Source organism: Oncorhynchus clarkii, chromosome 3, assembly GCF_045791955.1.
Source record: "Oncorhynchus clarkii lewisi isolate Uvic-CL-2024 chromosome 3, UVic_Ocla_1.0, whole genome shotgun sequence".
NCBI lineage: Eukaryota > Metazoa > Chordata > Actinopteri > Salmoniformes > Salmonidae > Oncorhynchus > Oncorhynchus clarkii.
Genome location: NC_092149.1, coordinates 81002254 through 81028781, shown reverse-complemented (window position 1 = coordinate 81028781; position 26528 = coordinate 81002254).

The following is a 26528-nucleotide window of genomic DNA, read 5'->3' as shown; positions in this document are numbered from 1 at the left end:
TGCGAAAATGAAAATACTGTCATCTACGGCGTCCACATCAGGCTAGAATGACAGCAATTCATTGAGATCTTATGTTGCTCTGACATAATGTTTGTGGATGTGTGACTCTGTCCTATACAATGCATGCATGCTATGAGTAGGTTTAAGGGCAATTTCAAGGTGATGAATCACTTTTTTACTGCAATGAACTTTCCTAATGGGCTTCAATCTAGTGATCTTCCAGTTAGCAGTAAGCACTGGGAAACACCCGCTAATGTTTGTTTGGTTTGACATTGTTATTTCATTGGTTTATCCTTATCCAATCCAAACATATCCAATAATATTAAACCTGTATTGAGTTTAAAATAATAACAAATGGGGTACAAGTTGTGAATGATGATTTTGTAAATATTATTGCATAATATTCACTGATACCATAATTTTACTGCAGGGTCACTCAGAGTGCTTCTTGGTAGTCTTAAACAAATCTACTTGGAAACAAAAGTTTATATCTCACACACCTGGTTATGGACTTAAGAAAAGAAGAGACCTGTACCATGTCAGATATAGGGTTGAAATGTATTACATGTTGAGTTTGCATCCCAATATTACACTTTATATACATCACAGAAGACTGAAATATAACAAAACCGTTTGACATAGAAACACCGGATGTTCGGCGTAAAAAAAGTGTATCAATTATGAAATTATAAGAAAAATGAATAACATTCCACCCATGAGGCCACTAGGGGGTGATTTGGTCATTTGCCTGCAGGAAAGGGTTTTAATAACAAACACACACACAAACAAACACACACACAAACATACAACAGCTGTCTTAAACAAACACATTATTCCCGTACTTTGTAAATATAGCACCCAGTATGTTGCATGAGTTAGAATTGCTGAATGATTGTGTTTGAATGATCGTGCCTAAACGGTGAAACATGTGGCGCCTGGGTAGCTGACTCTTTGTTGACCTTTGTGTGTGAGTGAGTGAGTGTGTGTGCATGTGTGTCTGTGTCTGTGTGTCTACATGGCCAAGCCTCCAAGATGGGACAGAGCGAAGTCTGAGTGACAGCTGGTGAGGAGCTAAATCAAGATGGAGCCTTCACCTCAACCAGGAATACCCCGGGCCATGAGTCTGACAGAAACACAGTTGGGCTCCAGTGTGTCATCCATCATCTTCATCTCTCACTGCATGTGGTTTGGATGTACGGGGCTCACTGTTACTACACCCACACACATGCATACACACGTGTTTTTGTGTGTCCACATTTTCAGGCATGTATGTATGCATATCACACACATACACATTTTTTTGTGTGGAAAATGGAGCCCTTAGTGTAGCCTGCACCTGTTGAAGTTTGTTGTGTGTATATAGCCTACACCTGTTGAAGTTTGTTGTGTGTATATAGCCTACACCTGTTGAAGTTTGTTGTGTGTATATAGCCTGCACCTGTTGAAGTTTGTTGTGTGTATATAGCCTACACCTGTTGAAGTTTGTTGTGTGTATATAGCCTACACCTGTTGAAGGTTGTTGTGTGTATATAGCCTACACCTGTTCAAGTTTGTTGCGTGTATATAGCCTACACCTGTTAAAGTTTGTTGTGTGTATATAGCCTACACCTGTTGAAGTTTGTTGTGTGTATATAGCCTACACCTGTTGAAGTTTGTTGTGTGTATATAGCCTACACCTGTTGAAGTTTGTTGCGTGTATATAGCCTACACCTGTTAAAGTTTGTTGTGTGTGTATAGCCTACACTGACAGGACAAAGGGATAGAGTCATATTTGACGTTGTCAGTGGGAAAACACAGGATAAGTTCATATCTGATAAGCCATGTCTCTCCTGTACAATGAGTTAAATGTATGACCCAGCCCACTGGGCACACACAGGTTCAATGAACATCACTTCAACGTAATATCTCAATGTACTGTGACGTGGAATCAACATGGAATACACATCAACCAGTACTGTTTTCATTTCATTCAGAATTGTAAATATTGAAATTAGGCTAAAACTTTAACTTAAATACATTGACTGGCTAACAGGTTTTTACATCAACCTAATTTAGACTTTTACCTTTGGATATTGTCTTGTATTTGAATGATTGTTGGTTGATTTCAAATGTAATCTACAAGTTATTAATATGTTGGATTCATGTCTCAATCAACAACAAAAAATCTAAGTTGAAGTACTGGACTAAATTATATTAAACTGCATTAGAAGTGCAATTACATTTACATTTGAGTTAGTGCTATTCTTTAACTTAGATTTTTGGTTGAGATGGAGATGAATCTAACATATCACTCTTTAATTATTAGACAAACTGGATTTTTTCTGGATTGTGAACACAAATATCAACAATTAAGGAGAGGTATCTTCTGCTTGAATAGTATGTAGGCTGTTTATTATGAACAATTATGCATTTGGCATCCTATGTATAAGGATAATGGTAACTGCTTCTAAACTTCCAAAGGTCCAATCAACCATGGACGAATGATAGTATACCTAGCTTCACATGAAAGTATGGTATCCTTCGGGCAAGTCAGATGTTACTGTAGCTTACATAAACCCACTTCACTCTGAATTTATTTTCACATAAAGCTTGTGTTAGAAAAGTTAGAGGAGTTACTTTCAACTATTCAATGTTATTTAGGTAGTCTACTCAAATGAGTATGACACCTGATCAACATCTAAATGTGTTGACATGATAGCTCAGCTGAATCGAACAGCTTGTTTCCAAAAACTAACATCTGGATGTTAGACTCGTTCTCACAAGTGTTGTACATAAAATATGTCTAATAAAAAATGAAAGTGAAACATCATTTCAACCACCCAATTGAAAAATGGTGGAAAACACTTTAAGATACTGTGTGGAACGCAATTCGACGTGTACATCATTCTGATGATTATGTTGAAATTAAATTGATGTACAAGCTGTTAGTCAGGTTGCGTCAAAGTATTTAAGTAGAAGTATTACCCGTCATTTCAATGTTTACAACGCTGATTATTTATTTAACCTTTATTTAACTAGGCAAGTCAGTTAAGAACAAATTCTTATTTACAATGACGGCCTACCCCGGCCAAATCATAACCCGGACAACGCTGGGCCAATTGTGCGTCTCCCTATGGGACTAAAATTAGATTAAAACAGTACTGGTTGATGGCTTTTTTTCAATCAAATGTATTTTCAACGTTGATTCCATGTCTAAATACGTTGACAAATGACATTGAAATAACATTGATTCAACCTGTGTGCGCCCAGTGGGAAACCCATACAATTCCAAAATGGTTCTTCGGCTGTCCCCATATGAGAACCCTTTTTGGTTCCAGGCAGAACTCATTTGGGTTCCATGTAGAACCCTATGTGAAAAGGATTTTAAATGGGACCAAAAAGGAATCTACCTGGAATCAAAAAAATTGTTATTCAAAGAGTTATCCTATGGGGAGAGCTGAAGAACTATTTTAGGTTCTAGATAGCACCTTTTTTCTAAGAGTGTACTGAGGCATTGATAAGAACCAGACACGTTCACTGTAGAGGGAGTGTTCTGTATGAACCAGAGCACTACTGAGGCTACGATGAGAACCAGACACTTGCGCACTGTCACTTCACAGGGCTGTGTTTTACAGCATGCTGCTGCAGCTGACCTCCCAAGAACACACACACACAGTTGTTCCTGCATGGGCCACTCATTAGTAGTGCAAACACAAAGTCTCATGAAAATGGCCTCTCACAATGTCTCATTATCTAAGACCCACTGCCACATTAACCCTGGCACATGTCATCAAAACCCACTTGCATTGACAAACACGCTAACGCACACAGACACTCATGTATAACCATACCCTTCAATACTGTAAGACACAGGGCCCCAGATGACAGACAGTCGAAACCAGCATACAAATACACATACCGACACCCACCGACACACACACACACACACACACACACAGTTTCATGTATCATTCCGTGCTTCTGTCTTTGAGGTGGTTGAAGACACTGTTAACAGGATTGAGCTTCTCCATTAGCTGCCTTGGGGGTATCGTGTCTGCTACAGAAATCTACTGACTCACTACCAGATTCCCAGAAGCAGACAAAGGCATGAAAATACTTTAGGAAAACAGGTGGATAGCCTTAAACTACAGCACTGAACACACCTCCCATCAAACGTTTTGCAGTACGCCCATACCAACAAATACACGTAACAACAGACTCCAATCTAGTATAAATGTAACGTAATATAAAGTGTTGTTTAGTTTAATAACTCTTACTTGCACTAGAGTCTTGGAGGAATGATACCATGAGTAAAACCTTCTGCTGTGTACAGTACATGTTATGTTGTTGCTGTCATACTAAGTGTCATCTCTTTGTTTTCATTCTATAAATACCTGGCTGGATCAAAGGTATGGAGATTAAAATAACACGGGCAGTTTCTGTCTCAGGTAGGGCAGTCGGCGCTTACGCAGACGCCCAAAATAGATTCACGAGGGGGAAAATAAATTCTTTGTTTTAAAGCCGTCTCTGTTCTGTTTATTTGAAATGCCTCCTGCTTGACCAATGCAGTCTGGTAGTCTGGTATATTGGGTCATGGAGGATCACACTTTTTTCTTTCATTGTACTTTTTCATCTTTGGAAAAAGACAAATATAGTCCACTGCAAGCGATGTCATCATTACTTATGTGGGTAGGTCTTGTGTAATGATGAGTAGAGGAATGAAATGAAACTCTTTCTCTGGGCTAATCTGTTCATCACGCTCAGTTAGACGGGCAGTGTGTTTTAGCGTTGATCCATGAATGAGGTTGAATTTCTCTCTCTGTTGTAAGTGTTGACTTGCCATAGCGTTGCCTAATATAGAATGATGTAAACATCCCTTTTTCAGGACCCTATCTTTCAAAGATAATTGGTAAAAATCCAAATAACTTCACAGATCTCCATTGTAAAGGCTTTAAATACTGTTTCCCATGCTTGTTCAATGAACCATAAACAATTAATGAACATGCAGCTGTGGAATGGTTGTTAAGACACTAATAGTTTACAGACGGTAGGCAATTAAGGTCACAGTTATGAAAACTTAGGACACTAAAGAGGCCTTTTTACTGACTCTGAAAAAAACCCAAAGAAAGATGCCCAGGGTCCCTGCTCATCTGTGGAATGTGCCTTAGGCATGCTGCAAGGAGGCATGAGGACTGCAGATGTGGCCGGGGCAATAAATTGCAATGTCCGTACTGTGAGACGCCTAAGACAGTGCTACAGGGAGACAGGACAGACAGCTGATCGTCCTCGCAGTGGCAGACCACATGTAACAAAACCTGCCCAGGATCGTACATCCCAACATCACACCTGGGGGACAGGTACAGGATGGCAACAACAGCTGCCCGAGTTACACCAAGAATGCACAATCCCTCCATCAGGGCTCAGACTGTCCGCAATAGGCTGAGAGATGCTGATCGCAATAGGCGATGAGATGCATCATCGGACTGTTGTCATTGCAGGCAGTCTCAACGCTGTGTGTTACAGGGAAGACATCCTCTTCCCTCATGTGGTACCCTTCCTGCAGGCTCATCCTGACATGACCCTCCATCCTGGCATGACAATGCCGCTAGCCATACTGCTCATTCAGTGCGTGATGTCTTGCAAGACAGGAATGTCAGTATTCAGCCATGGCCAGTGAAGAGCCCGGATCTCAATCCCATTGAGCACGTCTGGGACCTGTTGGATTGGAAGGTGAGGGCTAGGGCCATTCCCCCCAAAAATGTCTGGAAACTTGCAGGTGCCTTTGTGGAAGAGTGGGGTAACATCTCACAGCAAGAACTGGCAAATCTGGTGCAGTCCATGAGCAGGAGATGCACTGTAGTACTTAATGCAGCTGGTGGTCACACCAGATAATGACTGTTACTTTTTGATTTTGACCCCTCCTTTGTTCAGGGACACATAATTCCATTTATATTAATCACATATCTGTGGAACTTGTTCAGTTTATGTCTCAGTTGTTGAATCTTGTTATGTTCATATAAATATTTACACATGTTAAGTTTTGCTGAAAATCAACACAGTTGACAGTGAGAGGTCGTTTCTTTTTTTGCTGAGTTTACATGAGGAATTTAACATTTGAGTTATTTTCATTGATCCGTCCTCTTTTCCTCTCTGAAGAAACAGTTCTGTTTTTTCTGTCAGTTGCTCCATTGTGTTGATGTATTCCAACCCACGCAGGAGAGGAGAGATTGTGTAAAAGTAAAGTTGACATAAAACAACTTTTAACAGATTAAAGCTATTCGTTTTAAGTCACAACTACTTGAGGGCCACGACTGCTAACATAAATAGCTTTCCTCGGGTCTGTAAGCAAGACTGATTCCTAACCGAACAGAACAAGGTACTTAGCTAAAGCCAGAACCATGTTACCTGTGCAAACTGTGTGTGTCCTTGTGTTTAACACATTTGGTACAGCAAACAACGCAGGTTGTCTGTAATGTGAGGAGTGCTTACAGGGCGTGTTGAAAACCTGCCGTCTCAAACAAATGCGTGTAAACAGTGTGACAAGGCCCTGCTCTCACAAAGAATAGCTGGTTCAGCCCCGACAGGTTTTTGGCTGATTCACTTTGAATGACTGATTGGACTACAGTCAAAAATCTTTGTCCTGACACTACTTGGAGAGTGAATAGAACAGTATTGGTCCGTGTCAATTAAAATATTGCATAAGATCGAGTGGATTTGGTGAGTCAGTTGATATTGTGATAGAAACGTTGCCATTTGAAGCTGGACGATGCCGGTTATAACTGGCTATGACAACCAGATACACTTATGGTAGTGAAGGGAGCTCAGTGGACCAACCTATATGTTGATCAACCTGTTTGTGAACCTCTTCTCAAGCCAATGAATATAAACCCTTTCTCAAGCCAATTAATGTGAACCTCTTCTCATGCCAATTAATGTGAATCTCTTCTCAAGCCAATTAATGTGAATCTCGTCTCATGTCAAATAATGTGAACCTCTTCTCAAGCCAATGAATATAAACCTCTTCTCAAGCCAATTCATGTGAACCTCTTCCCAAGCCAATTAATGTGAACCTATTCTCAAGCCAATTAATGTGAACCTCTTCTCAAGCCAAATAATGTGAACATCTTCTCAAGCCAATGAATATAAACCTCTTCTCAAGCCAATGAATATAAACCTATTTTCAAGCCAATGAATATAAACCTCTTCTCAAGCCAATTAATGTGAACCTATTCTCAAGCCAATTAATGTAAAACCTCTTCTCAAGCAAATGCATGTGAACCTCTTCTCAAGCCAATTAATGTGAACATCTTCTCAAGCCAATTCATGTGAACCTCTTCTCAAGCCAATTAATGTGAACCTCTTCTCAAGCCAATTAATGTAAAACCTCTTCTCAAGCAAATGCATGTGAACCTCTTCTCAAGCCAATTAATGTGAACATCTTCTCAAGCCAATTAATGTGAACCTCTTCTCATGCCAAATAATGTGAACCTCTTCTCAAGCCAATTCATGTGAATCTTTTCTCAAGCCAAATAAATGAAAGATAAGCAAACACAGCTAAATATCTTCTGACTGATACTTGTTTGCATCCAGTGATCCCAGTGGAAACATTTTAAACGGGTTTTCCATAAATAGGCGTCAATAACATTCTGAAGAAGCCAGCGTGGTCAGATGGTAGCCAGAGACAGCCAGATGAACATCAAGAGTTCTTCCCTAATGGTCCATATGTTGTCATGGTCAGGGACTTCTGATTGGCATCCAAGGACAAGGCAAATATTTGATTGTTCTGCAGGGCCATTGGACCTAGTGCAGATGGAGTTCCAACACTAGCTTAGAAGGAAATGTCCTTGACGACACTCCAGAGAATCAGACAATGTTGTAATTTAGAAGGCGCTTTGATCTAAAGTGACTTACTGATAACTGGGTTCAGTTTATTGTTTAATCCATGACTTTGATATAGCAAGCACCACCCAACAGAGCCATTATTCTGAACAAAAACATAAACGCAACATGTAACAATTTCATTTTTTTTTACTGAGTTACAGTTCATTTATGGAAATCAGTCAATTGAAATAAATAAATTAGGCCCTAATCTATGGATTTCACATGACTGGGAATACAGATATGCAGCTGTTGATCACAGACACCTTTATAAAAAAGGTAGGGGTGTGGATCAGAAAACCAGTCAGTATATGTTGTTCCACTTCTCTTCAATGACTGTGTGAAGTTGCTGGATATTGTCAGGAACTGGAACACATTGTCATATACGTCGATCCAGAGCATCCAAAACATGCTAAATGGATCTGGTGAGTGTGCAGGCCATGGAAGAACTGGGATATGTTTAGCTTCCAGGAATTGTGTACATATCCATGCGACTTTGGACCATGCATTGTGCTGAAGCATGAGGTGATGGCGGCGGATGAATGGCAACGACAATGGGCCTCAGGATCTCACCCCAGTATCTCTGTGCATTCAAATGACCATTGATAAAAATGCAATTGTATTCGTTGTTCATAGCTTATGTCTGCCCATACCATAAAACCACCGCCGGCATGGGGCACTATTCACAACATTGACATCAACAAACCCTCGCCCACACAACGCCACACACTTGTTCGGCGGTTGTGTGGCCGGTTGGAAGTACTGCCAATTCTCTAAAATGACGTCGGGGGGGGGGGCTTATGGTAGAGAAATTAACATTCAATTCTCTGGCAACTGCTCTGGTGGAAATTCATGCAGTCAGCATGCCAATTGCACGCTCCCTCAAAACTGAGACATCTGTGGCATTGTGTTGTGTGACAAAACTACCCATTTTAGAGTGGCCTTTTTATTATCCCCAGCATAAGATGCACCTGTGTAATAATCATGCTGTTTAATCAGCTTCTCCATATGCCACACTTATCAGTTGGATGTAAACACATTTTTTGTACAAAATATTTTCCCACAAGTGCTCAGCTCAGAGAGAATGCCAAGAGTGTGCAAAGCTGTCATCAAGGCAAACGGTGGCAACTTTGAAGAATCTAAAATATATTTTTATTTGTTGAACACTTTTTTGGGTAGTACTGTACATGGTTCCATAAGTGTTATTTCCATAAGTGTTATTCCAAACTTTTGACTGGTACTGTATATATACATTACATGACCAAAGGTATGTGGACACCTGCTTGTTGAACATCTCATTCCAAAAGCATGGGCATTAATATGGAGACGGTCCCCCCTTTTCTGCTATAACAGCCTCCTCTCTTCTGGGAAGGCTTTCCACTAGATGTTGGAACATTTCTGCGGGGACTTGCTTCCATTCAGCCACAAGAGCATTATTTAGGTCAGCCTCTGATGTTTGGGGATTAGGCCTGGCTCGCAGTCGGCGTTCCAATTCATCCCAAAGGTGTTCAATGGATTTGAGGTCAGGGCTCTGTGCAGGGCAGTAAAGTTCTTCCATACCAATCTTGACAAACCATTTCTGTATAGATGGGCATGCTGAAACAGGAAAGGCCCTTCCCCGAACTGTTGCCACAAAGTTGGATGCACAGAATCATCCAGAATGTCATTGTGTGCTGTAGTGTTTAAGTAGTGTTTAAGTTCTCCTAGGCATCCACAACACCCAGATGTCTCCATCGAACTGCCAGATGAAGCGTGATTCCCTCCTGGGAACGCATTTCCACGTACCTTTGTATAAATAGTGGGTATAAAAGTTTTAGAACACCAACTCATTCAAGGGTTTTTCTTTATTTTTTACTATTTTCTACATTGTAGAATAATAGTGAAGACATAAAAACTATGAAATAACACATGGAATGTTACCAAAATAAGTATTAAACAAATGCAAATATATTTTATATTTCAGATTCTTCCAAGCAGCCACCCTTTGCCTTGATGACAGCTTTTCACACTCGTCCATCCAATCTCACCCATGAATGTCTTAATTGAAATTACGGATTGCCTCTTATCCGCTCGTTGTCCCCTTATGTCATAGTTTGTACATCTCAATTGTCAGTAGAAACCACATTTATTAAAGCAAGTCAGCCATATCAGCTATGTTTTTTTTTAAAAGGTAGTAAATGAGGCTGAATGAACTGTTTCGCTGCCAGACAAGGCTCCGCTGACAGCCAGGTGTAGCAGTGGTAAGATGTTGGGACTGCTGTTGGGACTCTGCTGTTGGGACAGCTTTATGTAGGCCCTAACAGTGTGTGGGCGCCGTTTGTCATCGTAATAGTACAATGCATGTATTGTTTAGTGTTGTGATGTGTTGTGTAGTGGGTTTGCTGGCATGCATCTAAGACATTACACTTTTTATTGCCCCAGCAAGATTTACATGCTGAAATTGTCACTGCTTCATATGACATATGAACTATGGAGAAGAGTTTATTATGTAATGTGTACTGTAGTCACATTAATCTATATTGACATGAAATGACATGCAGTACATGTGTGCCTAAGTCCTTGAATATTTTTGACTTGTTCAAATGTTATTAGTAAACTGACACAACAAGTCAGAAGTTCAGTATGAAATGTACCCTATTACTCAGTAAACTATGCAACATTCTAGACAAAGGGGGGGGGGAAAACACATCTTGCCATTGTGTACGTTGTCAGGATACTGTGTGCAACCGTTAAACCCGCCTTGTTGAGCTAATCCGACACCGATACTCTCCAGTACTTATGTTTGTGTGTACCTTTTCCACAGGCTGCTGCACAAAAGACTCTATAGGACGACTCACATCTCACACCCACTCATCTCTTCTGATTTCACCCTGACTGAAAACGTCATCTCACCGAACCCCACCTGCCACCTTCCGTCTGCACCTCGACCTGATGCTTTTTGTTCCAGCCCAGGTTAACTGCTGTGAGACCTGAACTCTACAGAGGAGTCCTCACAGAGGAGTCCTCACCCCATCTGGCTTTGCTTTGCCTCATATTAGGAAGGTGTTCCTAATGCTTTGTTCACTCAGTATAAATCATCAGGATGTGGTACTGGTTATGTTCAACAATTCTCCAATCATTGTTGAGATCTGATATTCTGCGCAGCACAAGACAATGTCATATCATCAACCAATCGCATTTGTAAAATTCTTTCCAGGCTATATTTCAGCTAAATTTGGAGAAGACAAAAAATGTGCTTCTAATGAAGAGCTAATAAATTAAGTAAATAACTGTATTAGACTGAAAGAAATAAGGTAATTTTATCACATTTGTGAGGCTCTCCATCCTCAAACATTGCTGCTACTTCACTCAATCCCCTTTTTAAAATCATCCCTTTTTAACTGTTTTAATTCCCTGAGATTAACCAGAAATGTTTACGCATCATCAGATTTTTCGCAAGGCTAAGGAGTAGGTTAGGTGCCTTCAATTAGCTTGTTCGGTGCAGCGGGGGTGGGGGGGGTGGGGGGGTGGGGGGGTGGGGGGGTGGGGGGAAATTATCCAGCAGTCCATCATCCCAGTCACCTGCATGTGGTCACCCTAGACACAACACACAGATATCAGGCACAGAGCTGGAGTGCATGGAGTCAGATCAGATATAAATGTATTGAAAATTGCTAGATTAGCTACTAAACGTTAAGGGGGCTCCCGAGTTGCGCAGCGCTCTAAGGCATTGCATCTCAGCGCTAGAGGAGTCACTACAGACCCTGGTTCGATTCCAGGCAGTATCACAACAGGTCGTGACTGGGAGTCCCATAGGGTGGCGCAAAATTGGCTGGGTTAGGGTTTGGCCGGTGTAGGCCGTCATTGTAAATAAGAATGTGTTAGTTAGTTACATAAAGGTTAAATAAAATATAAAAACATGAACAGATAGTTAAGGGATTAGCCCGGGCAGGGGACCCCAGTTCCCACTCTCCCTCCTTGACCAAACCTCCCGTCCCGTCTCCCTAACTAGGAGCAGTGCTAGATAGTGACTCTGTTTCTCCAAAACAGATATTTAATCCACCTGATCCGGGCAGTCCACTGGGCTGAACAGAGGTGTGTGTGTTTGGGATAAGCTAAGACGCCTCAGGCTTGAGCTTTGTCTACTGGATGCTAACTGGATATGAAGACGGGAGGAGAGGAAAAAAAGAACAGAGGATGATGAATGAAAAAGAGGAGAAAATAGGAGCAGAGCTATTTGTATTAGTCATCTTCATCTCCGTGGAGATGAAGGGTGGGGATGCCTGACTGGGAACGGAACCTGACAGACCCCGATCAGAAACCAACGGGTATTTCCCCATTGAGAGGAAGCTCCCCTAACAACGTCAAGCTCCTCCTCAATGTGAGGTCATACATGGGCCCCTGGAAAAGATGTACAAGACGTGAAAGATGTTCATGATGTTTTGCTGCTATTACTATCAAACATCTGCCTGTTAGACCTGCCCAGAGAAAATAACAACAATGAGGAAAGTCTTGATTCCTTTAGTGGAAAACTGTGGTAAACTCTAAACTATTCAGCCGATTGAGAGCTCTCATTTTCCTGTGTGGCAACAGAGAACCAAAACAAAAGGCCCTCCCACTTAAAGCTCTAGTCTTACCAGAACAATGTGTGCGACTGGAACTTAGGGCCCCATCTGGACCGCAAGCGCCTGCCATCACAAACGGCTCGGTTACTCCGCAACCTAACATGACAATGTGACGAAAATGGGAAAAGCAAACATGTTTTGAAACAAAAGGATAGCAACAGCAGGCTGGGGATTACGAGTCAAAAGTTTACTTAAGAATATGGAATGATTGATGACAAAGCTGCCACACATGAGGTCCAGGATCATGCCATTGCGCATCAACCGAGAAAACCTTTCCATTTGACACTGCAACACACAGACCAATCTCTCAACTTCAACATCCAGGAATTTGGAGCACAAACAACTTGGGCTTTTGAAATGTTATTTTATGTCGGGCCCAAACTCAGGAAGAAAAGTGTGACGCACGCCTGCTATGCATGCAGAGAGAGGGTCTGTTTGTGTGTGTGTGTGTGTGTGTGTGTGTGTGTGTGTGTGTGTGTGTGTGTGTGTGTGTGTGTGTGTGTGTGTATGCGTGCGTGCGTGTGTGTGTGTGTGTGGGTGTGTGTGTGCGTGTATGCGTGCGTGTGCTTCTGTGTGTGCGTGTGTCTGTGTGTGTGTGTGTGTTTTGAGCACTGTGAGAAAGCCTTTGTAAGGTATTTCAGCAGAAATCATTACAAGCTCGCCAAATATGTATATGTGAATGCAAGGGGTGGCTGGAACAGAATGCCAAAAACATACCAGGTAACGATCTGTTATGGCACAGACGGCAGGACAAACATAGGAATGCCAGAAAATCTATCTTTATCGCCTAGGGTAAAGTTATTGTGAGGTTATTGACTGCAGATGAGAGAGGACATAAAATACATGTCCCAGATTCAATATTGTTTCACTGTGAGAGTTTACACTGAGTATACAAAACATTAGGAACACCTGCTCTTTCCATGACATAGACTGACCAGGTGAATCCAGGTGAAAGCTATGATATGTAGATGAAGGGGAGGAGACAGGTTAAAGAAGGATTGGTAAGCCTTGAGATACTGGATACATGGATTGTGGATGTGTGTCATTCAGAGGTTGAAGGGGCAAGACAAAATATTGAAATTCCTTAGAACGGGGTATGATATTAGGTGCCAAGCACAACGGTTTGTGTCAAGAACTGCAACGCTGCTGGGCTTTTCATAGTCAACAGTTTCCCATGTGTATCAAGAATGGTCCAACACATAAAGGACATTTAGCCAACTTGACCCAACTTGACACAACTTGACCCAACTTGACACAACTGGCATAACTTGACACAACTTGACACAACTTGACACAACTTGACGCAACTTGACACAACTGGCACAACTTGACACAACTTGACACAACTTGACACAACTGGCCCAACTTGACACAACTTGACACAACTTGACAGAACTTGACAGAACTTGACACAACTTGACAGAACTTGACAGAACTTGGCACAACTGACACAACTGGCACAACTTGACACAACTTGACACAACTTGACACAACTTGACACAAATTGACACAACTTGACACAACTGGCACAACTTGACACAACTGGCACATCTTGACACAACTTGACACAACTTGACACAACTTGACACAAATTGACACAACTGGCACAACTGGCACAACTTGACACAACTTGACACAACTGGCACAACTTTACATAACTTGACACAACTTGACACAAATTGACACAACTGGCACAACTTGACACAACTTGACACAACTGGCACAACTTGACACAACTTGACACAACTTGACACAACTGACACAACTTGTTCACATTATTCTGGAGTTTAAAAAAGGCTGGCAATCTCCCCTGCCAAGTCACCCAATAGGCAAAATGCGTCGTCCGTCCAGGTAGCCTGGATGTCAGAGGCAAGATGAGCGCTATTATCATCAAGTAGGGTTGCGGTTAGGACTGTTATGGTGACCTTATTACCGACACACCGGCGGTCATGAGTCATGACTGCAGTCAAATTCCACATGACCGTTTAGTCACGTTAATATAGCCCAACATTTGTATCAGAACTAAAGGTACATAAATAACTCTAAATTAAGCATATAGGAGTGCCTGATTCTTTGCTAAACGCTCAACACAGAATAGCCGCATGTGCACACTCCCTCAAATATTTTGTAGAAAATATCCTTTCTATTTTATTCAGCTATGTTCAATTGTATTTTGTACTATAAAATAATACTAAATAATGTCATGTCATAAGCAATTCTTGTTTGCTAAATTAACTAGTGTAGCCCAAAGCCATATGGAATAGCCAGGTCAGGGCCTAACATAAGGACAACTCAGAGTATGCTATTCTGTTCTCCTGAAACAGACTACATTTTCTTCATATCATGTTTATTTAGACCTGTCTAAATTAAAGAACATATTTATTTAATAGGCAAGTCAGTTAAGAACAAATTCTGATTTTCAATGAAGGCCTAGGAACAGTGGGTTAACTGCCTGTTTAGGGGAAGAACGACAGATTTGTACCTTGTCAGCATGGGGATTTGAACTTGCAACCCTTTCAGTTACTAGTCCAACACTCTAACCACTAGGCTACCCTGCCGCCCCTATTGTGAAGGTGTAGGCTATATTACATGGCTTTATTTGACTTTTTAAAATGTAGATGTTCCAAAGGTCTGCATCAGTGGCTTGTAGGAAGCACACACACACACACATACACACACACACACACACACATACACACACACACACACACACAAACGCAGACACAGACACAAGGAAGGTTTTGTCAGGTGAGCAGAAGGCATTCACAACACAGAGGATGTGAGGTTGACTTGGCCAGCCCTTAAAAATACCACTTTGATTGATGTGAATCTGAAATAAAATTGGATTTGTGAAATAAGGGAGCATTGTGCCATTACAGCAGAGAGACCTGGATATGAGTCAATAAGGAATCATGCTGAACTAGTTTCATATCCAACTTATGTATAAATCTTCCTGGACTGCAGTGCATTCACCCTATCACCAGTCACCCTATCCCCAGTCTTAGAGGTTAGACAGAGGGGTTGGGAGCTCTTAGAGCTTAGACAGGGGGGTTGGGAGCTCTTAGAGGTTAGACAGGGGGGTTGGAGCTCTTAGAGGTTAGACAGGGGAGTTGGGAGCTCTTAGGGGTTAGACAGGGGGGTTGGGAGCTCTTAGAGTTTAGACAGGGGGGTTGGGAGCTCTTAGAGGTTAGACAGGGGGGTTGGGAGCTCTTAGAGCTTAGACAGGGGTGTTGGAGCTCTTAGAGGTTAGACGTTTGGCATATAGTTGTGTAGACTGTAAAACTATACTGACTGTCGGTCTATACTGACTGTAAGTCTCTAAATACTGTAGGTCTATACTGACTGTCAATCTATACTGACTGTAGGTCTATACTGACAATAGGTCTATACGGACTGTAGGTCTATACTGACTGTAGGTCTACAGTATACTGGCTGCAGGTCTATACTGACTGTAGGTCTACTGTATACTGGCTGTAGGTCTACACTGACTGAAGGCCTATACTGACTGTAGGTCTATACTGACTGTAGGTCTATACTGACTTTCAATCTATACTGGTTGAAGGTGTACAGTATACTGACTGTAGGTCTGTAATGACTGTAGGTCTGTAATGACTGTAGGTCTATACTGATTGTCGGTCTATACTGACTGTAGGTCTGTAATGACTCTAGGTCTATACTGACTGTAGGTCTATACTGACAATAAGTCTATACTGACTGTAGGTCTATACTGGCTGTAGGTCTATACTGACTGTCGGTCTATGCTGACTGTAGGTCTATACTGACTGTAGGTCTACAGTATACTGGCTGTAGGTCTATACTGACTGTAGGTCTACAGTATACTGGCTGTAGGTCTATGCTGACTGTAGGTCTACTGTATACTGGCTGTAGATCTACACTGACTGAAGGTCTATACGGACTGTAGGTCTATACTGACTGTAGGTCTATACTGACTGAAGGCCTATACTGACTGTAGGTCTATACTGACTGTAGGTCTATACTGACTGTAGGTCTATACTGACTTTCAATCTATACTGGTTGAAGGTGTTTTGTATACTGAATGTAGGTCTGTAATGACTGTAGGTCTGTAATGACTGTAGGTCTGTAATGACTGTAGGTCTGTAATGACTGTAGGTCTGTACTGATTGTCGGTCTATACTGACTGTAGGTCTGTAATGACTCTAGGTCTATACTGACTGTAGGTCTATACTGACAATAAGTCTATACTGACTGTAGGTCTATACTGGCTGTAGGTCTATACTGACTGTCGGTCTATGCTGATTGTAGGTCTATACTGACTGTCGGTCTATGCTGACTGTAGGTCTATACTGACTGTAGGTCTACAGTATACTGGCTGTAGGTCTATACTGACTGCAGGTCAATACTGACTGTCAGTCTTTACTGATTGAAGGCCAATACTGACTGTCAGTCTACAGTATACTGGCTGTAGGTCTATACTGACTGTAGGTCTACAGTATACTGGCTGTAGGTCTATACTGACTGTAGGTCTATACGGACTGTAGGTCTATACTGACTGTAGGTCTATACTGACTGAAGGCCTATACTGACTGTAGGTCTGTAATGACTGTAGGTCTGTAATGACTTTACACTTATACTGACTGTAGGTTTATAGTGACTGTAGGTCTACACTGATGGAAGGTCTATACTGGTTGTTGGTCTGTACTGTTTGTAGGTCTATACTGACTGAAGGTCTGTACTGGTTGTAGGTCTATACTGGTTGTAGGTCTATACTGGTTGTAGGTCTATGCTGACTCTAGGTCTATACTGACTGTATGTCTATGCTGATTGTAGGTCTATACTGGTTGTAGGCCCTTGCTGACTGTAGGTCTGTAATGACTGTAGGTCTGTAATGACTGTAGGTCTATACTGACTGTAGGTCTGTAATGACTGTAGGTCTGTAATGACTGTAGGTCTGTAATGACCGTAGGTCTATACTGGTTGTCGGTCTGTAATGACTGTAGGTCTGTAATGACTGTACACTTATACTGACTGTAGGTTTATAGTGACTGTAGGTCTACACTGATGGAAGGTCTATACTGGTTGTTGGTCTGTACTGATTGTAGGTCTATACTGACTGAAGGTCTGTACTGGTTGTAGGTCTATACTTGTTGTAGGTCTATGCTGACTCTAGGTCTATACTGACTGTATGTCTATGCTGATTGTAGGTCTATACTGGTTGTAGGCCCTTGCTGACTGTAGGTCTATACTTGTTGTAGGTCTACAGTATACTTACTGAAGGTCTATACTGACTGTAGGTCTATGCTGACTGTCCAAATGAGTGTCTCCTGTTTCCACAGGTTTGTGTGCCAACATTTGACACGGTGATGTGGACATCTCTCTTGCACGACAAGCGCACAGAATTACTAGCTTGCAAGAACTGAAAGCCTAGAGCATGAAAATCACTCTTGCTTCTGGCAAGAGGACCCGAATGTCTTCAAGAGCACATGTCAATATCAATGGCCACATCCCGGCGTTGGCCAAGTTACTGTCTCTCGGACGACTCACACAGTACTGTGAAAAACACATAGAGAGGATCATGCTCCTTGTACAGTTTCCTGGAACTATCTCCAGTCATTTCAGGAGCTTTCCTGGTCCAAAGGCCAAAGGCCTGGTTCCAAAATGTGACACTGACATGTGTTCTGGAGGACAATCAGGTTAGATGCCATGCAATGGAGAGTTCACACTCATGACATCTGCCGCTCCAGTTTCAACTGTTCTGCCTTATTATTATTCGACCATGCTGGTCATTTATGAACATTTGAACATCTTGGCCATGTTCTGTTATAATCTCCACCCGGCACAGCCAGAAGAGGACTGGCCACCCCACATAGCCTGGTTCCTCTCTAGGTTTCTTCCTAGGTTTTGGCCTTTCTAGGCAGTTTTTCCTAGCCACCGTGCTTCTACACCTGCATTGCTTGCTGTTTGGGGGTTTTAGGCTGGGTTTCTGTACAGCACTTTGTGACATCAGCTGATGTACGAAGGGCTTTATAAATACATTTGATTTGATTTGATCCATGTTGATTTGTCATTTCATTTTATTTTGTTTATTTTATTTCTTTGTCGTTGATGAATTCACAGGCTATTGTTCCTAGTTTTAAGCCAGACTTTATTTGTGGTTTACCACCCTCCGCCCTTTTGAAACTGTGTGCTTTTCTGTTCTGTTTGTTGAACTTGTGTGTTATTAGAAATATGCTTCATTTTGCGATGGTTTTCACTGGGCACGATGGTATTACTCACCCTACTGGCAAATTCTATGTTTGTTTTTTCTAAATTCACTTCTCTCTAATGACTTCTCTGATCGTGTCATTAAACTGTTTTATATCTGTTTATGCAATAATGTTTTGTTCTGTTCTGGTCCCCCTGGGGCCAATCAGGGAAGACTACATCTCTGACTGAAGCACTGTTGGCCATTCCAGGGCCCACATCCCACAGTCAGCAATTCCGAGTATTGCTCAATCACTACCAAATGATGTCTTCATGGACCAATACATCATTCCTTACTATGAGCTAGTCTTATTTTGATCAGGGTGATTTGACGTGTTCACTAGTTCCACTAGTTTGATCCATCTCTAAATTAGATGGATTAACCAACATATGTGTGGGGTTTGACCACTACATGTTGTTTGTGTTAAGAATATGTAAACTTACACAGCAAGTTTCATAACATATACTTGATGGCACAGGAGGTTGGTGGCACTTTAAGTGGAGAGGACAGGCTCGTGGTAACGGCTGGAGCGGAATCATTGGAATGGTATCAAATTGTTTCCACGTGTTTAATTCTATTCCATTCTCTCTGTTCCACTCATTATTGTGAGCTGTCCTCCCCTCAGCAGCCTCCACTGCAGTTGAAGGTGTATACAGTTTAAACTTGTGTTGTATATACGCATTTTGTTAACACACTGGTACCTTCAAAGAGGACACTTCACAGAGGGACCAACCCCGCTTCCATCCACCACTAAAAACAACAACTCTTAAATCCTCCTATCATGTTGTTCTAAAATAAATTGCCATTCGGAAAGTATTCAGACCCTTTGACCTTTTTCCACATTTTTGACTCATTTCAGGAAACTAGGCATATGTCGTGTGTCACTAATTCACAGGAGAACCATTTGAACTTAAACTTAAAAAAAAAATGTAAACGTGTTTGTGGGCAGAAATACCTTCTGGAACATGTGAACTTAATGACAAACTTGTATGCCATCTGTAAATATGAATAACATTGTTAAATTACGAGCCTAGTTGGTTTAGCCACATAAAAAGTCAGCATCCTTCCTGCTAGCCATGATTGGCTGAGATAATGATTGGGCTGGACATGCCGAGAAATGATTGGTCTGCCATATAACACACTTCAGTCTGTATGAGCTGGTCAGTATGTGTAGGTAATCCTGTCTAACAATACTTTTATAGATATACAGTGGGGAGAACAAGTATTTGATACACTGCCGATTTTGCAGGTTTTCCTACTTACAAAGCATGTAGAGGTCTGTCATTTTTATCATAGGTACACTTCAACTGTGAGAGACGGAAAACAAAAATCCAGAAAATCACATTGTATGATTTTTAAGTAATTCATTTTCATTTTATTGCATGACATAAGTATTTGATCACCTACCAACCAGTAAGAATTCCGGCTCTCACAGACCTGTTAGTTTTCAAAGCTATGGATGCAAGGACTGACCATCCATGATTTCAAAATTATAGTTTTAACCAAATACATTGACTTTGTTTACAGACCTTGGAGTAAAACAAGTTTATTTTGGGATCTGATGGGGTACGACAGTTGAACTAAGCTAAGCTCATTATCTTTTCTTCTTCAATTATCAATGGGTACCAAACTGCTGATTGCCACTTTAGTATGAAAAAATGTACCCATTTTCTTTTAAGTTTCCATATGACACAAGCACCACAGGGAGAAAAATGTAATAACTAGTGCATAATACAATGTAGATATCAAAGAGGCACCTGTTTTTCTATCAGCAAACTGTCCTTGCTACATAGTCATTGAAGGGAGATGATGATGCTATCACAACTAGTGCTTCAAGGCTAATAAAGCTCAACCAGGTGACTGTATTTGTCACACACTTCTCAGCTGCTTCCGAAACCTTAATAACTTCAAAGCTTCACATTGCAAAACCAGGGTTTGGGGATTTCCACTCCACGATTGTCATGAACCAGTAGAAAATCCCAATGGACATACTGGGAGTGTCTTAAATGACATGCATTAAAATGATAGTATTTGCAAGCGGGTGAGTAAACGTGTTTGTATATGTGCATGTTTTGGGGGGTAGAAATCGTTACTAGTGACGTGCATCTTAAGCCTTTCAAGACAATGCGATAAGTATCTAAATGTATATGCTCCGATACCATACTGGAACATTATGTTTTGTTTCAAACGATTCGGTTTGATTGGAGAACAAATTGATGCGATTCGGTTTGATACGATACTATTCAATGCACTAACATTGGTTGCGTTAACACATTAATTTCCATTCTAAATCTGCTGCAAATGGAGCTCATGAGCTGGATCTGTCTGAGCTGGATCTGTCTGAGCTGGATCTGTCTGAGCTGGATCTGTCTGAGCTGGACCTCTCTGAGCTGGATATGTCTGAGCTGGATCTGTCTGAGCTACACCTCTCTGAGCTGGACCTCTTTGAGCTGGATCTGTCTGAGCTGGATCTGTCTGAGCTGGATCGGTCTGAGCTGGACCTCTTTGAGCTGGATCTGTCTGAGCTGGATCTGTCTGAGCTGGATCTGTCTGAGCTGGACCTGTCTCAGCTAGACCTCTCTGAGCTGGACCTCTCTGAGCTGGATCTGTCTGAGCTGGATCTGTCTGAGCTGGAACTGTCTGAGCTGGACCTCTTTGAGCTGGATCTGTCTGAGCTGGATCTGTCTGAGCTGGACCTGTCTGAGCTAGACCTCTCTGAGCTGGATCTGTCTGAGCTGGATCTCTCTGAGTTGACTTATGTTTCTGTGTGTGTGTGTGTGTGTGTGTGTGTGTGTGTGTGTGTGTGTGTGTGTGTGTATGATGTATGTGTATCTATGGTGTATCCTATGTAGGTACCTGATCTAAGTCATGATGAAGACTTAAGTATCTAGCACCCCACTATCAAATTAAGGGGGGCAAATGTACCTTCGTTCTGAATTCAACTTCACACACTAATTAACTTGACATTTTTGCTGATTAAGTGTTTGAGCTAGTAATGCATCAATAGTTATAATTTACAAATTAGCTGTGACATAATATATGCCAAATAATATATAGCACAACCTGTGGATTTCACCCCCATCTCAAAATCGAATGGTTTTGAGCGTTTGGAAATTTAGTGAGCTTATTTTCTTCCCTCGCTTTAGCCATGTGCCTCACAAAGTGATTTCTCGTTATGAAATTATAAATGTTACCCTGTATATCTAAAAATGACCATATACACTGTTTATAGCAAAACTACCAAAACTATTGCTGATGGTGAACCTGAACAATCTAAATAAATTCTATGGTTTAGCAGGTATAGCCATAATGAGAGTTGTGTGTCCGCTGGCTTACTTTTACTCAAGTAAAACACAATTTTCAACAGTGCGTTGATAACAATAACCTAGCAAATCATGACATAGGTTGTCACTAAAGCCTAATTTCACGCAAGACATTTTAGCATTTGAACTTGGATTTGCAAGATCATGAACAGGCCGCCTACCTCTCGTTGGTTAGCCAGAAAGCTGGGCACATTGCGCAGTTTTTTTTTATTTAACCAGGCAAGTCAGTTAGGAACAAATTCTTATTTACAATGACGGCCTACGCTGGGCCAAACCCTAACCCGGACGACACTGGGACAACTGTGCACAACCCTATGGGACTCCCAGTCATGGCCGGTTGTGATACAGCTTGACTAGGCTACGGAGGCCGTGTCTACACTTGACACAAATATGCATTGAAAATAAGGGTTTAGACACACAAAAGTCGCATTGTGGTCGGATTGTGTTCAAATCTGTCAGACCATTTCAGGAGGTGGTCAGGGATGCATTGTGTGCAGATTTCTCCTCAGTCTGGAAGTAATCAGGCTACTGAAATACAATGTGCGACATCATCAGCACTCTACCCTCATATCTCCAGAAAACCTGTGTTTTAGGAGCAAGAGGCACTTTTTTTTTCATTTAACATTGGAAGAAATACGTTCCTAGCATGTGAGGAACATGTTTTTTGCATTAATAAATGCTAGCCAGCTAGCTTATTTAGCAAAAAAAAAATGATTGGCATGTCTTAAATATTTGAATCTGTGAATTGTTACGTAGCTAGTCATTACAGTGCTCAGTTGCCATTCTGAAGTGTAGTGTTCTCTTGTCAAGTTCTGTCCTGTTAATGTACACTTTCTAACAAAATCTCTCATTCTCTTATTTGGGGGTCTCCATCAATATATAATTGATGATGCTAATATATAATCACTCGTGCTACTCCTCCAAGATGTCCCTAAGTTAGAGTTTCACACACAAGGTATTTTGTCAACTAAACTCGTTTTTGTACAGTGTAAAACACACACATATCTCTCTCTCTCTCTTATTTCATGTAATACTAAGTCTGAAAATAGAGGACCATGATTTACTCTGCCACGTTTCTATGCTAAATAGAGCGACTCAGGGCCCTGTTAGATGCTAATGCTAGCTTGTCAGCTGAAGTTCTGGTGTCAAGGTACAGGCTACACACTTATGATGGAATATGAGGAGGTCTTGAAGTAAGTTATGTCAGTGTTCCTACAAAGCCATACACACCCTTTACTATACAACAGAGCAGACTGTTCATGATGTCAACACACAGATTGTAATGGTTGTCGTCTGGAGATAGAGAGGAGGACCAAGGTGCAGCGTGGTTGGCGTCCATATTTTAAATATTTTAATGAACACTGAAAACAAAACAAACAACCAAAGAACAGTCCTGTAAGGTGCAATACAACACTAAACAGAAAATAACCACCCACAAAACACAATGGAAAACAGGCTACCTAAATATGGTTCTCAATCAGGGACAACGATTGACAGCTGCCTCTGATTGAGAACCATACCAGGCCAAACACAGAAATAGAAAATCCTAGACAAACTAACATAGACAACCCACCCAACTCACGCCCTGACCATACTAAAACAAAAGACAAAACAAAGGAACTAAGGTCAGAATGTGACAGTACCCAGGGTCTGGGTGGGTGTCTGTCCACGGTGGCGGCTCTGGCGCGGGACATGGACCCCACTCCACCATAGTCTTTCTCCGCCTCCTTAACCGCCTCCGTGGCCTCTTAAGAGCGGCGACCCTCGCCGCCAACCTCGGCCTGGGGACCATAGCCACGGGTCCCAAATGGTCGGGAGACTCCGGCAGCTCCGGAGTGAAGGGCGATTCTGGCATCGCCGGCGTGACAGGTGGCTTTGGCAGCTCCTGGCAGCTCAGGACAGACGGGGAGACTCTGGCAGCTCAGGACAAACTGGGAGACTCTGGCAGCTCAGGACAAACTGGGAGACACTGGCAGCTCAGCTCTGGCAGCTCAGGACAGACTGGGAGACTCTGGCAGCTCAGGACAGACTGGGAGACTCTGGCAGCTCAGGACAGACTGGGAGACTCTGGCAGCTCAGGACAGACTGGGAGACTCTGGCAGCTCAGGACAGACTGGGAGACACTGGCAGCTCAGCTCTGGCAGCTCAGGACAGACTGGGAGACTCTGGCAGCTCAGGACCGACTGGGAGACTCTGGCAGCTCAGGACCGACTGGGAGACTCTGGCAGCTCAGGACCGACTGGGAGACTCTGGCAGCTCAGGACCGACTGGGAGACTCTGGCAGCTCATGACCGACTGGGAGACTCTGGCAGCTCAGGACCGACTGGGAGACTCTGGCAGCTCAGGACAGACGAGAGACTCTGGCAGCTCAGGACAGACGAGAGACTCTGGTAGCTCAGGACAGACGAGAGACTCTGGCAGCGCTGGGCAGGGGGAAGGCTCTGGCAGCGCTGGACAAGCAGGAGCACCTGTAGGGAGGAGACAGAGAGACAGCCTGGTGCGGGGGGCTGCCACCGGAGGGCTGGTGTGTGGAGGTGGCACCGGATAGACCGGACCGTGAAGGCACACTGGAGCTCTTGAGCACCGAGCCTGCCCAACCTTACCTGGTTGAATGCTCCCAATAGCCAGGCCAGTGCGGCTAGGTGGAATAGCCCGCACTGGGCTGTGCTGGCGAACCGGGGACATCATGCGTAAGGCTGGTGCCATGTACACCGGCCCGAGGAGACGCACTGGAGACCAGATGCGCTGAGCCGGCTTCATGGCACCTGGCTCGATGCCCAATCTAGCCCGGCCGATACGAGGCGCTGCAATGTACCGCACCGGGCTATGCACACGCACCAGGGACATTGTGCACCTCAAGGCATAACACGGTGCCTGCCCGGTCCCTCTCGCTCTCCGGTAAGCACGGGGAGTTGGCTCAGGTTTCCTACCTGACTTAGCCACACTCCCTGTGTGCCGTCCCCCAATACATTTTTGGGGCTGCCTCTCAGGCTTCCATGCCAGCCGTGTTCCCTCGAAGCGCTGGCTCCCATTACCTGCTGCCTCCACTCTCCTGGCTGCCTCCACCTGTTCCCATGGGAGGTGATCCCTTCCAGCCAGGATCTCCCATGTGTAGAAACCATTGCCGTCCAAAACATCCTCCCATGTCCAGGAGTCCTGAGATCGCTGCTGCCCGATACCACGCTGCTTGGTCCTTTTTTGGTGGGTGGTTCTGTAACGGCCGTTGTCGGTGGAAGAAGGTGAGGACCAGCGTGGTAAGTGTTCATCTTATTTACACTGAACACTGAATAACAAACAACAAAGAAACAAGTTCTGTCTGGTGCAGACACACAAAGACTGAAAATAACCACCCACAAAACACAATGTAAAACAGGCTAACTAAATATGGTTCTCAATCAGGGACAACGATTGACAGCTGCCTCTGATTGAGAACCATACCAGGCCAAACACAGAAATAGAAAATCATAGACCAACTAACATAGACAACCCACCCAAGTATAAAATCAAAGAATTTAGATCCCCAATCACCAGCGGCCTCATTTATCAACCGTGTGTAAATGTCTTACTAAATTCGGGTGTGCGTGGAGATTCTAGAATTTACGTGAGACACAAATGATGGGGATTTATTAAACTGTTGCACGCAACATATAAGCATGTTTTTATTGTTAAATCAGAGCCACATTATATGGAAAACGCACGCCATTCACCTTTAATGGTCAAATTAAGGCCCTCATTTTCTGTATGATTTGGAAATGTTGGAACTGAGCCATATAAAAAAGTGGAGTAGCATATTTGATCGCATTTCTGTAGAGGTGGCGGCAGAACGAATGTTTTTCAGTGACTTTTTCAAACAAAAAATGAAGCGAGTGACAAACACCGGCCGGGCAGTCTGCAAGACTGATTGTCCATTGAATTATTTTAAAGCAAATGCTGCTACAGACAACACTTCTATACAAAATATGTACAGTTGTAAAATATTTTGTTCTTCAATACATGATTGTGTTTCTATCGCCTGTCTTGGTATAGACTCTGAGATTAAATAGGCTATGATGTCACACTCTTATCGCACATCAATACAGTAGTCAACCCATGCTGTCATAGGCTACCAGTCTATTTACTTTCAAGTCTGGTTGGCTATTGAATGATGGATAAATGGTAGCCAGTTATTGGTTGTGAAGTGTGAATAAAGTAATGTCAGAAAAGGAGAAACATGCCCTGCAAAATTATTATGATATGTATATATATATATATATATATATATACTTTTTGAAGTGCATGAGTGCATGTAGCTGGAAGTGATTTATTGACCTGAGAATTTATTTTATACATTTATTTTTGAAAAATAAATTCTCAAGTCAATACATCACTTCCAGCTACATGCACTCATGCACTTCAAAAAGTATTTTGTAACTTTTATCTGCATGACACTCCCAAACACCTACCTGATTTAAGGGACACAGTCAACAGTTGGGAGTTTTGCTTTGGTGTTAAATGTAGTCTGTGAATAAATTGAAAAGATAT